The sequence below is a fragment of the Anomaloglossus baeobatrachus genome, chromosome 11, assembly GCF_048569485.1.
Source record: "Anomaloglossus baeobatrachus isolate aAnoBae1 chromosome 11, aAnoBae1.hap1, whole genome shotgun sequence".
Classification (NCBI taxonomy): domain Eukaryota; kingdom Metazoa; phylum Chordata; class Amphibia; order Anura; family Aromobatidae; genus Anomaloglossus; species Anomaloglossus baeobatrachus.
In genome coordinates this window covers 18,304,276-18,319,668 of record NC_134363.1, presented here as the reverse complement: position 1 = coordinate 18,319,668, position 15,393 = coordinate 18,304,276, and positions in this window count along the sequence as shown.

The window sequence follows — 15,393 nt, the reverse complement described above, 5'->3', positions numbered from 1 at the left end:
CCAGCAATTGCCCAACAAAGGAAAATGGTGCTTTGTGTTTGCCACTTCACCAGGATTCTCTCTGATATTAACATGGCACTTGAAACCTTGGTTCATAGCTTTTTTACCTAGAAGAACAAAGAGGTGTCTTTCTTTGAACATTCTCCCTGAATACATCCCCCAGTTGTATACCCTAGCTTTGTTTTGGATATAAGAGACTATAACATTTTTCATGACACTTTATATCTCCAGATTAAAAAAAAAATGAATAAAAATAAATGAATACTTAACACAACCAAGATCAATTGATGAGTGTGAAACTCTGTCCTGGGGCCAATGTGGAACCAACAACAGACTGTGCAAAGTTACAACTCAACTTTATAAGAACAAACATATTTTGTAGACTTATGACAGATGCTGTAACCATCAAGCTTGTTGCCTCCATGAGATGACATTTGTTGAACCATCTCCTGTGTACGCTGCATTCCTTCCACCATCCTTTAGTGGGGAACCACCAAGAACAACAACTTTTATAAAAGGCTTCTACCAGATGAAGGAAACGTAAGGCTGCTTTACACCATACGTTATCACATACGATATCGTATGCGATCGTACCCGCCCCTATCGTATGTGCGGCATGTTCAATTTGTTGAACGTGTCGCACAAACGATTATTTCCCGTCCACACGGTACTTACCCTTCCATACGACCTCGATGTGGGCGGCAAACGTCCACTTCTTGGAGAGGGAGGGACGTTCGGCGTCACAGCGACGTCACGCGGCAGCCGGCCAACAGAAGTGGAGGGGCGGAGAAGAGCGGGACGTAAACATCCCGCCCACCTCCTTCCTTCCGCATTGCCGGCGGGAGCCGCGGGACACAGGTAAGATGTGTGCTACTCCGGGTACGATGAACAACCTGACGTTCAATTCGTCAGGAATGAACAACGTGCGTGCGATGAACGGTTTTTCATTCAATCGCAATTGCACGTCGCTGTCACATGCTACAACATACCTTACGATGCCGGATGTGCGTCACTCACGACGTGTGTTCATCGTTCCTGGGGTGTCACACACTGTGATGTGTGCTGCCTCGGGAACATTGAACAACCTTGACGTTCAATTTTTAGTAATTGAACGACGTGCGTGCAATCAACGTTTTGACGTTCAATCGCAATCGCACGGAGGTTTTACTTGCTACAATCTTACTTACGATGCTGGATGTGCGTCACTTACGACGTGACCCCGCCGAAGCATCATAAGATTTATTGTAGCGAGTAAAGCCCGCTTAAGCTTTTTACATTCTGTGACCTTTTTTGAGTCCATCATAGTATAAGATCATGACCTCAGCTCAGTGATACTTTACCTGGAAAAATCTTCCAAAAATTTCATGGACATGGAAATTAAGTGAAAAATTCTTGGAAAAAATTGCCCATTAGCTGAAATTGAAATTAACATTATTTTTTTTAATTATACATTTCATTACTGATAAATCTATCAAAGACTATATAAAATAATATAAATATAAAGGCAAAACTGAAAGGAAAACAAAAGAACAGAACATTTAATGTATAACTCCTCGTAAATAACGATAGAAGCAATAAAGTCTTTTACAGAAAAGATAGCAAAAGATAACAAAGGAATCCTCTCTACGATCGAGGGTGTAGATGGCAGAGGACAAGGCCATGACAGTTAAGGTACCGTCACACATAACGAGATCGCTAGCAAGATCGCAGCTGAGTCACAGTTTCTGTGACGCAGTAGCGATCCCGTTAGCGATCTCGTTATGTGTGACACCTACCAGCGATCAGGCCCCTGCTGTGAGATCTCTAGTCGTTGCTGAATGGTCCAGGTCATTTTCTTCAAAGGTGACGTCCTGCTGGGCAGGACGCATCGCTGTGTGTGACACTGTGTGACAGGGTCACAGTGACTGCTGAGATCGTTGTACAGGTTGCTACTGCGACCTGTATTGCTCCTGCATCGCTGGTAAGATCTGACTGTGTGACATCTCACCAGCGACCTCCCAGCGACTTACCTGCGATCCCTATCAGGTCGCATCGTTTTCGGGATCGCTGGTAAGTCGTTGTGTGTGACTGGGCCTTAAAGGCCCAGTCATACTAAACAACTTACCAGCGATCCCAACAACGATACAACCTTATAGGGATCACGGGAGGTTGCTAGGAGGTCGCTGGTGAGATGTCACACTAAGGGGTGCTTCACACATAGCGAGATCGCTACCGAAATCGCTGCTACGGCACGGTTTTGGTGACGCAACAGTGACCTCATTAGCGATCTCGCTGTGTGTGACACTGAGCAGCGATCTGGCCCCTGCTGCGAGATCGCTGCTCGTTACACACAGCCCTGGTTTGTTTTCTTCAAAGGCGCTCTCCCGCTGTGACACACAGATCGCTGTGTGTGACAGCGAGAGAGCGACGAAATGAAGCGAGCAGGGAGCAGGAGCCGGCATCTGGCAGCTGAGGTAAGCTGTAACCAGGGTAAGCATCGGGTAACCAAGGTGGTTACCCGATATTTACCTTAGTTACCAGCCTCCGCAGCTCTCACGCTGCCTGTGCTGCCGGCTCCGGCTCTCTGCACATGTAGCTGCAGTACACATCGGGTTAATTAACCCGATGTGTACTGTAGCTAGGAGATCAAGGAGCCAGCGCTAACCAGTGTGCGCGGCTCCCTGCTCTCTGCACATGTAGCTGCAGTACACATCGGGTTAATTAACCCGATGTGCACTGTAGCTAGGAGAGCAAGGAGCCAGCGCTAAGCATTGTGCGCGGCTCCCTGCTCTCGTGGTTATGATCGCTGCTTCGGCTGCTGTGTTTGACAGCTAAGCAGCGATCATAACAGCGACTTACAAGGTCGCTGCTACATCACAGAAAATGGTGACGTAACAGCGACCTCGTTGTCGCTGTCGCTTAGTGTGAACCAGCCCTAAGCGACGCTCCAGCGATCCCACCAGCAACCTGACCTGGCAGGGATCGCTGGAGCGTCGCTACACGTGGAAGCATGCTGCACTTGGTAACTAAGGTAAATATCGGGTAACCAACCTGATATTTACCTTCTTTACCAGCGTCCGCCGCTCTCACACTGCCAGTGCCGGCTCCCTGTTCCCTGCACACAGCCACAGTACACATCAGGTTAATTACTCAATTAATTAGTCAATTTATTGAATTCAAACAGGAAAACTTTTATAAATGCATATCTTCTTCGATAAGGAAACAATGTGTATTTTTCCTCCATATATATATATATATATATATATATATATATATATATATATATATATATATATATATATATATACATATATATATATATATATATATAAAAAAAATAATTTCTCTCGATCCTCGATGAAATAGGAATTTCCGCTTAATCTGAGAAGTATATAATTATATTATTTCTTCAGTCATTACGCATATATATGCCTGCTTTTTGGATGATGAATGTTTGCAAATTCATTTGTTGTTTTGCTGTTTCACCCTTTATTCACCTGTATGTCAGCTCAATTAGAACTTCTGCTGCCTCCTCCTTTCTCCCTTTCCCCTCCGCCCCCTCCCCTCCCCTTCCCCTCCCCCTCCACCTCCCCTTCCCCTCCCTCCTCTGGTGTTCATTCAGTCTATTTGAAGAGCTATGTAGCATAACTTGGGTTCACTTATGATTAAGGACTCCGCATGTTTTTAAAAATGAAGTCCAAAACGCGTTAAGCCCCCCCTTTTTTGTTATCATTATCTAGGTCTTCACATTGTTACTATTTTTAACCTTTTCAAATAAAGCCTTGATGTTTTTACCTAAATAAGAAAAATCCTGGATCCTCAATTTCCTTTTTCCTTGGCGTCTCTTCCTCTTATACCCGCCAGAGCGCCGTGTGTCAGAGGAGTGCAGCTTTTCTGCAGATCCGAGTAATGCAGCTGTGATCTTCAGAAATGAACAAACAATCAGACAGCTGATCCCTATAGTCCCCTAGGGAGACTAGTAAAATAAAAAAAATGTTAAAAAAAAGTGTTAAAAAAAATAAAAAAAATAAAAAACCTAAAAGTTCAAATCACCCCTATTCGCCCCATTGAAAATTAAAGGGTTAAAAAAATTAAAAAATATACACATATTTGGTATCACCGCATTCAGAAATGCCCGATCTATCAAACTATAAAATCAGTTAACCTGATCGGTAAATGGCGTAGTGGCAAAAAAATTCCAAATACTAAAATTAAATTTTTTTGGTCACCACAAATTGTGAGCAAAATACAATAACAGGCGATCAAAATATAGCATCTGCGCAAAAATGCTACCATTAAAAATGTCAGCTCAAGACGCAGAAAATAAGCCATCACTGAGCCATAGATCACGAAAAATGAGAACGCTACAGTTTTTGGAAATGGAGCAAAAAGGTGCCACTTTTTTGGACAAGCGTCTGAATTTTTTTTAACCCCTTAGATAACAGGAAACCTATACATGTCTGGTGTCTAGAAACTTGTACCGACCTGAAGCATCATATGGACACATCAGTTTTAACATATAATGAACAGGGTGAATAAAATACCCCAAAAACAATGGTACAATCATACTTTTTTTGCAATTTTTCCACACTTGGACTTTTTTCCCCATTTTCCAGTACATTATATGGTAAAATTTATGGTTTAATTTAAAAGTACAACTTGTCTCACAAAAACATAAGCCATTATATGGCAAGATTGAATGAAAAATAAAAAAGTTACGGCTCTCGGAATAAGGGGAGGAAAAACCAAAAACGGAAAATGGAAAATCGCCCGGGGGTGAAGGGCTAAGAATTTTTTTTACAAGTGTAATTCTAATTAAAATGCCAGTTACATAATATCACTGATTAACCACACTGAGTAAGGCATTGCTGCTGGCACCTGTCGAATCTTTATCTCTATAGCCGGCGTCACACGGGGCGATATGTCGGGCGGTCGCATGAGCGATCGCACCCGCCCCTATCGTTTGTGCGTCATGGGCAATTAATTGCCCGTGGCGCACAAAGTCATTTACCCCAGTCACACGCACTTACCTCCCGGACGACCTCACTGTGGGCGGCGAACATTCACTTCCTGAAGGGGGAGGGATGTTCGGATGACGTCACACAGGGGCCAGCCAATAGAAGCAGAGGGGCGGAGATGAGCGGGACGTAACATCCCACCCACCTCCTTCCTTCCTCATTGCGGGAGGACGCAGGTAAGCTGTGTTCTTCGCTCCCGGCGTGTCACACGTAGTGATGTGTGCTGCCTCAGGAATGACGAACAACCGTCGCGCAGAACCGTGCACGGGTGGATCACCCTCTAAATTCACCTCCTGCAGCCAGCAGTGATTCTTGCACATGTCAGATGATTTGAACATCAGACGTGTGCCTCGCAGGCATGAGTGGATTCATGATCCACCCGCGGGCCTAGTGGCGGGGTCACGGCAGCTGGGACGGGTGGCAAGGGAGGCAGTAGGGCGAGGGGGTTCAGACCGGGTCCCGCAGCCACGATGACCGACCCACTAGGGGTACCGGGGCGTGGGTCACTCACCCTCCCTTCCACAACTTCCTCCTCGCGTCTCCGCACGGTCGCTATGACCTCCGCCATGTCGGTCTCCCACTCCTCCAAGAGGAGCTGCATCTTGACCTGCAGCCGTTGTTGGAGCTGCGCGGTCCGGATCTCCACCCACGCCGCGGTGCCAGGCGCGGGGGCTACGGTGCTTCGGGACGGCATGTACCTCTCGCTGGCGGCCTCTCCCAGGAACAAGATAGCCGCAGAGTCCTGGCGTCCCTGCTTTTATAGCCGCGCTCACATGAAACCAGTTGCCATTTCGTCCCCCCTTAGTTTCTTTCCGGCCCCTCCTCTATCGGGGCGGGGTTTTGGCCTTCGCGCCTCCACTACTCGAGGAGACGCTGGAGCGGGAACTCTTCGCGCCCAAGATGGCGGCTTTTCAAAATTTCCGGCCGGACACCTCCGGCGGTCACACAAGGCGCACTTCCACCAGTCGGTAGAACGCTAGGATCCTGTTCGTGATGCCAAGTTGTCGCGGGCGGAGGAGGGGACGCTGCGCTCTCCCACTGCTCGGGTCTGGCTGCTGCTGCCGTTGCTCGGTGGCTCGAGCGATGGGCCAGATCCTGGGGACTCGAGCGGCGCTCCTCGCCCGTGAGTGAAAAGGGGTGGTTTGGTTTTGGGGATATTGTCCGTGATGCCACCCACGGTTGTGGTGATTTTTGGTGACACCAGCGCTGCTCTGGATGGGGATCCTGGGGACGGTGACAGGGAGCAGCTTTGATAGTTTATTCTCCCCTCCGTGGGTAGGGGGGTTGGCTGTCCCGGGGCCCGGTGATGGGGTAGGGATGGATGGCAGGCGGGTTGCGTGGCCTGATGAGGTGCCTGGTCGCAGGGGCAGCACTGTGCCGCACGGCACGGAGGTACTCACTCAGCCCAATGATGATGACACAGTTCACGGTAAAACAAGCGGCTGGATGGACGGGTCCCTCGGACGGCTGCGGTGTTGTTGTTCCCTGCAGGTTAGCGGTGACTGTCTTTTCCCGGCACCTACTCTGTCTGTACGGTTTCGATGGGTTCCCACCGGTAACCCGCTCCCCGACTTGGATATGGGCCGGAGGAGCCCCTTTTGCCCGCAGGCGCTGGCCCTGAGAAACGGTTGCCTTGGCGGTAGCGGTGTCTCTCTCACTGGGTTGGACTGTTGCCTTCTGTCGGGACTTGACTGTTTAGGAACCCGGAGGTCCCCTTCACTAACGGATTCGGCAACTTCACGGCGACTCCTAGCCTTGCCGGGGTCCGAAAAGGCCCCTGCCACTGGTGCTGGCTTCTCTTTGTGTACCGGTCCAGTACCGCCGGGCCACCACCCGTCCACGGTCCTTACGGTAGACTCCAATCGGCCACTCCTGCAGACGATCACCACCGTCTGCCAACCTTGCTGTCTCGCCCGGGCCACACACCCGGACGCTCTTCAGACTGTTTGTTTGCTCTCGTACCACTTCACTTCCTCACTCCTCCAACTCCTGAACTAATCTCACTCTTTTCCCTCCTCCAGGACTGTGAACTCCTCGGTGGGTGGAGACCAACCGCCTGGCTCCACCCCCTGGTGTGGACATCAGCCCCTGGAGGAAGGCAACAAGGGTTTTGTGTCTGACCTTGATGTGCCTGCAGGTAATGTGGGGTGTGTTGGTGTTGTTCTCTGTGGCTCCTGGCTTGTCCAGGGCGACACACTCCTCCAGCTGTTTCTCTTGTCTATCGTGTGTGCAGTGTTTGCTTCTCAATGCTGCAGGCACACGGTAGATCAGGACATTGGGGAGAAGACAGTGTGTACTCACCACTTGCGTCCTCTCCTGCAGGTGCACAGCACTGGCCGGTAATATGCAAAGATAGAAGCATTGACAATGCTTCTATCAGCTACCGACCAAATGATCTCCTGCCTTGCAGAGCTGCTGCATCTTAGGCTAAGTTCACACCACCGGTTTTGCAGAGCCGGCCAATCTGGCTCTAAAAACCTATGCAACGGATGCGGCGACAAAACCGCATCCTTTGCATACGTTTTTTACATGCGGCCCATCCGGTTTTTGCCGCTTGCGGCAAGCTACTGAGCATGCGCAGTGGAAAAAACCGCATGCGGCGTCCATAGGCATGCATTGCAAATCGCGCCGCATCGGCACAAAAAAAACATGCCAGGCTCCGTTCCATCCGGCCGCCGCATCGGCTAAATCTGCCACATGCGGCAAAAACCGGACCGAACGCAAGCCCATGCGGCACAATACGACACTAATGTAAGTCACATAGTGTCACATTTACACTATCTGAATACAAAAGGTACCACTTTATAACCTCTTTATTTTGGTCTCACATGGGGCACAATAATAACAGGGACCTTTCTAGAATGCAGCCCAGGAGCTGCAGAAGGGGAAGCTTTTAGCTTTTGGGTGAAATTTCTGCTGACAGGTTCCCTTTAACAAGAACTGTACCTGTGTTCTTCCATTTCCTTACTATGGTCCTCACAGTGGAAACTGACAGTTTAAATCTCTGAGACATCTTTTTGTACCTTCCCCTGAACAACTATGCTGAATAATCTTTGTTTTCAGATCATTTGAGAGTTGTTTTGAGGAGCCCATGATGCCACTCTTCATAGGAGATTCAAATAGGAGAACAACTTGCAAGTGGCCACCTTAAATACCTTTTCTCATGATTGGATACACCTGCCTATGAAGTGCAAAGCTCAATGAGGTTACAAAACCAATTTAGTGCTTTAGTAAGTCAGTAAAAAGTAGTTAGGAGTGTTCAAATCAAGAAATTGATAAGGGTGCCCATACTTTTGCACCGGTCAAATTTTGTTTAAATGCGGATTGCACATTTTCTGTTAGTACAATAAACCTCATTTCAATCCAGAAATATTACTTAGTCCATCAGTTATTAGATATATGAAACTGAAAATAGCAAAAACCCAAATTGTTATAAAGAAAAAAGGTTCACATTAATAGGGGTGCACAAACTTTTTCATATGACTGTAATTGCCCTTACACTGTACACATTGACTACTAATATCAATAAATTCTTACCCTTACTCATTACCACACTGCTATGTGTATTGTGAACCTTTCCCATAAATTGGAGGACTTTTAACCCAGAGAGAGACATTAGAGTAGGCAGGGGCCCAACAATAAGAGGTTGCTGCCTTTGATGTTGGCTGTTGGACTCACAAAAAACTGTTTTTCATAGCAGTATTGCGCATATATATTATATATATATTATATATATATATATATATATACACAGTACAGACCAAAAGTTTGGACACACCTCAGTTTTCTTCATTTTCAGGAGTCTTGTAGATTCAGATTGAAGGCATCAAAGCTATTGTGACGCCCTGGGCAAGCCAGGGGTCACAGGTCATCACACCACCACACCCTACATCCCAGTCAGGAACACCAAAGCTAACCAAAAATCCTTGTTGCCTTCCTCCAGAGGCTGATGTTCACACCAGGGGGTGGGCCAGGCGGTGGGCTCCGCCCACCGAGGAGTTCAAAGCTCTGGAGGTGGGAGAAACCAGGCAGAGAAAGCTCAGGGAAGAGCTTGAGTAAAGAGCTAGAGTAGCCCAGGCAGGGCTCAAGAGTAGTCAAGTCAGGGAGTTAAGGAAGTGAAAGTAGAAGGAAGTAAAGTGGTAAAGGAGGAAAGCAAGAGTGGTGACAGGAAAGAAAGAGAGTGGAAAGCCTGAAGTGTCCAGCTGTGTGCAGGATGGGTCAGCAAGGTCAGCAACGACAGTGACTGTCCAGAGGGGTGACTGTTCGGGAGTTCCTGGAAGGACCGCGGACGGGTAGTGACCCAGCGCTCTGGAGCAGCGTGCAAAGGACAGTCAGCACCAGGGCAGGGGCCTCTCGGACCCCGGCAAGGCTAGGAGTCGCCATAAGTTGCCGAATCCGTCAGTGAAGGGGACATCGATCCCCCAACAACCAAGTCCCGATTGAAGGCAACAGTCCAACCATTAAGGAGGAACACCGCCACCGCCAAGGCACCAGTTCCTCAGGGCCAGCGTCTGCGGGCAAAGTAGAGCTCCTCCGGTCCAGCTTGAAGCCGGGGAGCGGGTTACCGGTGGGAACCCATCGCTACCAACTTAGAAACATCAGGTGCAGGTCAGAGGGACATCACCGTTACCTACTGGGAGAGCAAGTGCAGCCGTCCGTGGGAACCGTCTTTCCAGCCGTGTGGTTTACCGTAAAACTGTGTCAACGTCTCAGGCTGAGTGAGTACCACAGTGCCGCAAGGCACAGCGCTGCCCCCGCGTCCCTGCGCCCACCAGGCCCTGCATCTCCCTCACCATCACCGGGTCCCAGGATCACCAACCCCTACCCACGGAGGGGCAACGCAACATCTCGCTGCTACACACCATCATCCCCGGGCCTATAGAGCAGCGGTGGTGAAATCACCACAACCGTGGGTGGCGTCATGGACAATAAGCAATTCCCACACCCAACAACCCCCCTTTCACTCACGGGCGAGGAGTGCCGCTCGAGAACCCCCGGGATCCGGCCCACAGCTCGAGCCACCACTGAGCAGCAGCCGCCGGACCCGAACAGAAGGGGTGAGCGTAGTGTGCTGACACCCTCCTCCCCGCCCGCGACAACTTGGCGTCACGAACAGGATCTTACCGCTCTGCCATTTGGTAGAGGTGCGCCTTGTTACCGCCGGAGGTATCCGGCTGAAAAATTTCAGAAGTCGCCATCTTTGGCGCGAAAAGTTCCCGCTCGAGCGTCTTCTCGAGTAGCAGTGGCGCGAAGGCCAAAACCCCGCCCCGAGAGAGGAGGGGCCGGAAAGAGCTAAGGGGGACGCGATGGCGGCTGGCCGCATGTGAGCGCGGCTGTGGAAGCAGGGACGCCAGGACCCTGCGGCCATTTATTGGTTCCTGGAAGAGGCCGCTGCTAAAGATGCTGAGTCCGACCAACAACACCGTGGTCCCCGCGCCCGTCATGGCGGCGTGGGTGGAATTCCGGACCGCCCAGCTAAGCAGCCGTCTGCAGGTCCGCATGCAGCTCCTCCTGGAGGAGTGGGAGGCCGACATGGTGGAAGTTGAGGCTGCTACGCGGAGATGTGAGGTGGAGGAAGATTTGGAGGAACGGGCAAGAGACCCACGTCCCTGTATTCCCGAGGGATTGGCCGCTGCGGCTGAGGGGCCCGGCCTACACCCGTTCACCCTGCTGCCTCTCCCGCTACCCGCGTTAGCTGCTGCTGTCCCGCCACTAGGCCCGCTACCACCACCACCGGTAGCGGTACCCTGCCAATCCGCCCCGGCGGACCGACCTGCAGCAGAAGCTCATGACCACACTGAACTGCTTCTATGGAAGAAGCCAAAGGCTGAGCCCGTCAGCAAAGATGCACCGGAGGCACGGCGGGGATGCAGCTGCCAGGAGGCAGAGGAGGCCATGTCACAGCGGGGTCCCTCATTACTGAAGGTGCCGGTCGTAGCCGACACGGAGGGACTCTGGCTGGGTCCGTCCCCCGCACACGCTGAAACAGAGCAAACAGAAAGTACTCCCGGCTGGGAGCGGCGGCAACAGCAGCTGCGCAGGGAGATCGATACCCGAGAGGGGTGTAGAGCGGATGTGCATGCCCGCATGAAAATGGAAGAAGATCGCCTGCAGCGAGCTACCATTGGGGTCCAGAGCGGTGCACCATGTGAAGGTGGCACTAGAGCCCCACGAGTGAGAATGGACTGTTGAGCTGAAAAAGGCAGCGGAGTGCCGCTGCACAGTCCCCGTTGGGACCACCACTGAGTTGTTTGTTTGTTTGAAAGTTTTGAAAAATGATGAAAATGATTACCGTGTACTTCATCTGATTGTCTGCTTGATTTGCAACCGGCCAGAGCCGGCACCGTTGTCCCCGTGGGGACCGTTTAAAAAGTTGCATGGAGGACTTTCCATGGACAAGCCCGTGAACTTGCAGGGCAACCACAAACATTAAGTGGCTTGTAAATAAGTTGTTTACCGTTACCGTTTTCCGCAATGCCGCCTCCGGAGAGGCAGGTTGGAGGGAGGGCCCTCAGCAGAGCAGGCTGGGGCCCAGCCACCACAGGAATCGGTGGCTACCCTCTGGAGGGAAAGGACAGATCCCGCTCGGGTAACTTGTGCTGGACTGTGGGTCAAGGGGTGCTGCCTGGGCTTTAGGGGCAGCATCAGGGCCAGGTTGCTTGGGTGGGAGAGAGCAGAAACCGTAACCGTAAACCGTTTGAAACGTTTAAGAAATGTGCCTCCCGTTATGGGAAGATTCATTGAAAATGTTTACATGTTATTGTTTTACCATGTTATATTTTGCAGAAAAATAAAACCGGTATTGGACGGGCAGCCCGCGGACGGTCTGCATTTTGCTAAGGGGGAATGTGACGCCCTGGGCAAGCCAGGGGTCACAGGTCATCACACCACCACACCCTACATCCCAGTCAGGAACACCAAAGCTAACCAAAAATCCTTGTTGCCTTCCTCCAGAGGCTGATGTTCACACCAGGGGGTGGGCCAGGCGGTGGGCTCCGCCCACCGAGGAGTTCACAGCTCTGGAGGTGGGAGAAACCAGGCAGAGAAAGCTCAGGGAAGAGCTTGAGTAAAGAGCTAGAGTAGCCCAGGCAGGGCTCAAGAGTAGTCAAGTCAGGGAGTTAAGGAAGTGAAAGTAGAAGGAAGTAAAGTGGTAAAGGAGGAAAGCAAGAGTGGTGACAGGAAAGAAAGAGAGTGGAAAGCCTGAAGTGTCCAGCTGTGTGCAGGACGGGTCAGCAAGGTCAGCAACGACGGTGACTGTCCAGAGGGGTGACTGTTCGGGAGTTCCTGGAAGGACCGCGGACGGGTAGTGACCCGGCGCTCTGGAGCAGCGTGCAAAGGACAGTCAGCACCAGGGCAGGGGCCTCTCGGACCCCGGCAAGGCTAGGAGTCGCTATAAGTTGCCGAATCCATCAGTGAAGGGGACGTCGATCCCCCAACAACCAAGTCCCGATTGAAGGCAACAGTCCAACCATTAAGGAGGAACACCGCCACCGCCAAGGCACCAGTTCCTCAGGGCCAGCGTCTGCGGGCAAAGTAGAGCTCCTCCGGTCCAGCTTGAAGCCGGGGAGCGGGTTACCGGTGGGAACCCATCGCTACCAACTTAGAAACATCAGGTGCAGGTCAGAGGGACATCACCGTTACCTACTGGGAGAGCAAGTGCAGCCGTCCGTGGGAACCGTCTTTCCAGCCGTGTGGTTTACCGTAAAACTGTGTCAACATCTCAGGCTGAGTGAGTACCACAGTGCCGCAAGGCACAGCGCTGCCACCGCGTCCCTGCGCCCACCAGGCCCTGCATCTCCCTCACCATCACCGGGTCCCAGGATCACCAACCCCTACCCACGGAGGGGCAACGCAACATCTCGCTGCTACACACCATCATCCCCGGGCCTATAGAGCAGCGGTGGTGAAATCACCACAACCGTGGGTGGCGTCACGGACAATAAGCAATTCCCACACCCAACAACCCCCCTTTCACTCATGGGCGTGGAGTGCCGCTCGAGAACCCCCTGAATCCGGCCCACAGCTTGAGCCACCACTGAGCAGCAGCCGCCGGACCCGAGCAGAAGGGGTGAGCGCAGTGTGCTGACACCCTCCTCCCCGCCCGCGACACTATGAAGTAACACATGTGGAATGAAATACTCAAAAAAGTGTGAAACAACTGAAAATATGTCTTATATTCTAGGTTCTTCAAAGTATCCACCTTTTGCTTTGATTACTACTTTGCACACTCTTGGCATTCTCTTGATGAACTTCAAGAGGTAGTCACCGAAAATGGTTTTCCAACAGTCTTGAAGGAGTTCCCAGAGATGCTTAGCACTTGTTGGCCCTTTTGCCTTCACTCTGCGGTCCAGCTCAATCCAAACCATCTCGATTGGGTTCAGGTCTGGTGACTGTGGAGGCCAGGTCATCTGGCGTAGCACCCCATCACTCTCCTTCTTAGTCAAATAGCCCTTACACAGCCTGGAGGTGTGTTTGGGGTCATTGTCCTGTTGAAAAATAAATGATGGTCCAACTAAACGCAAACCGGATGGAATAGCACGCCTCTGCAAGATGCTGTGGTAGCCATGCTGGTTCTGTATGCCTTCAATTTTTAATAAATCCCCAACAGTGTCACCAGCAAAGCCCCCCCACACCATCACACCTCCTCCTCCATGCTTCACGGTGGGAACCAGCCATGTAGAGTCCATCCGTTCACCTTTTCTACAAAGACACGCTGGTTGGATCCAAAGATCTCAAATTTGGCCTCATCAGACCAAAGCACAGATTTCCACCGGTCTAATGTCCATTCCTTGTGTTCTTTAGCCAAAACAAGTCTCTTCTTCTTGTTGCCTGTCCTTAGCAGTGGTTTCCTAGCAGATATTTTACCATGAAGGCTGCTGCACAAAGTCTCCGCTTAACAGTTGTTCTAGAGATGAGAAGATGTGTCCAAACTTTTGGTCTGTACTGTATATATATATATATTTTTAATAAGATTCCACCCAGTTCACACACTGTATAATTGGCTGTTTAACTCACTTTGCTGCGATACGAGCTATACTCAGGAATGCTGTCTCTTTTAGAAGTCCAGCAGTTTATTAAAACATATTGCATAAACTGCTCCTCAAACAAAACATGAGCCTCTTGCAGCTTTACATTCAAAATAAACAATCACGGAGAGCCGATGGTTGCTATGGTAGCACAGGGTCATGTGATGACTCCCGTAGCTTACATGACTCACTTGCTGTAACAGCCGTCAGAGCAGCTGTGATCAACAGAAATAGTTGAATAGTAGAATAAAAAAATAAAAAAAATAAAAAAAAGTTTTAAAAAATTAAAAAAATAAAAAACCTAAAAGTTCAAATCGCCCCATTGAAAATTAAAGGGTTAAAAAATATGCACAGATTTGGTATCGCCGCATTCATAAACTCCTGATCTATCAAAATATAAAATAATTTAGTCTAATTGGTAAATGGCGTAGCGGTAAAAAACTCCAAAAGCCAAAATTAAATTTTTTTTTTTGTCACCGCAAATTTTGCGCAAAATGCAATAACAGGCGATCAAAAGGTAGCATCTGCGCATAAATGGTGCCATTAAAAAACTCAGCTCAAGACGCAAAAAATAAGCCATCACTGAGCTATAGATTCTTAAAAATGAGAACGATACGGGTCGCAGAAAATGGCACAAAAATGGCGCCACTTTTTTTTGACAAACTTCTGAATTGTTTTTAACCCCTTATAAAATATAAAAATAAACCTATACATGTTTGGTGTCACTGAACTAATACCAACCTGAGGCATCGCACCCACTTCAGTTTTACCAAATAGTGACCACATGGAATAAAATATCCCCAAAACAATCGTGCAATGGCACTTTTTTTTTTTTGCAATTTTTCCGCATTTGTTTTTTTTTTGTTGTTTTCCAGTACACTATATGGTGAAACTTATAGTTCCATTTAAAAGTACAGCTCGTCCCACAAAAAACAAGCCCTCATATGGCAAGATTAATGGAAAAATTTAAAAGTTACGGCTCTCGGAAGAAGGGGAGCAAAAAAAAATGGAAAACAGAAAATCGCCCAAGGGTGAAGGGGAAGGGAATCTTTCAACAGGTTTTCGCCATAATGCAGAGGCAGATAACCTGATTCCAGTAGTATGTCACTTACTGGGCAGTTTTTTTAATAAAATCACAGTTCTCTGAATGCTGAGCTCTGTATAATCCCAAATACACCACTGATTGGCAGCTTTCTGTGTGCACTGTGCATAGGCAGAAAACCGCCAATGATGCCTGATAACAGGCTTACTGGTCCTCTAATGAAAATATTGTAAGTTTATCAAAACTACAGCAAGAAGCCCAGTAAGTGACACATCCCAGGAATAGGGGTCTCAATTTATGCTGTTCTCAGATTAGGTGGTCAATCTGA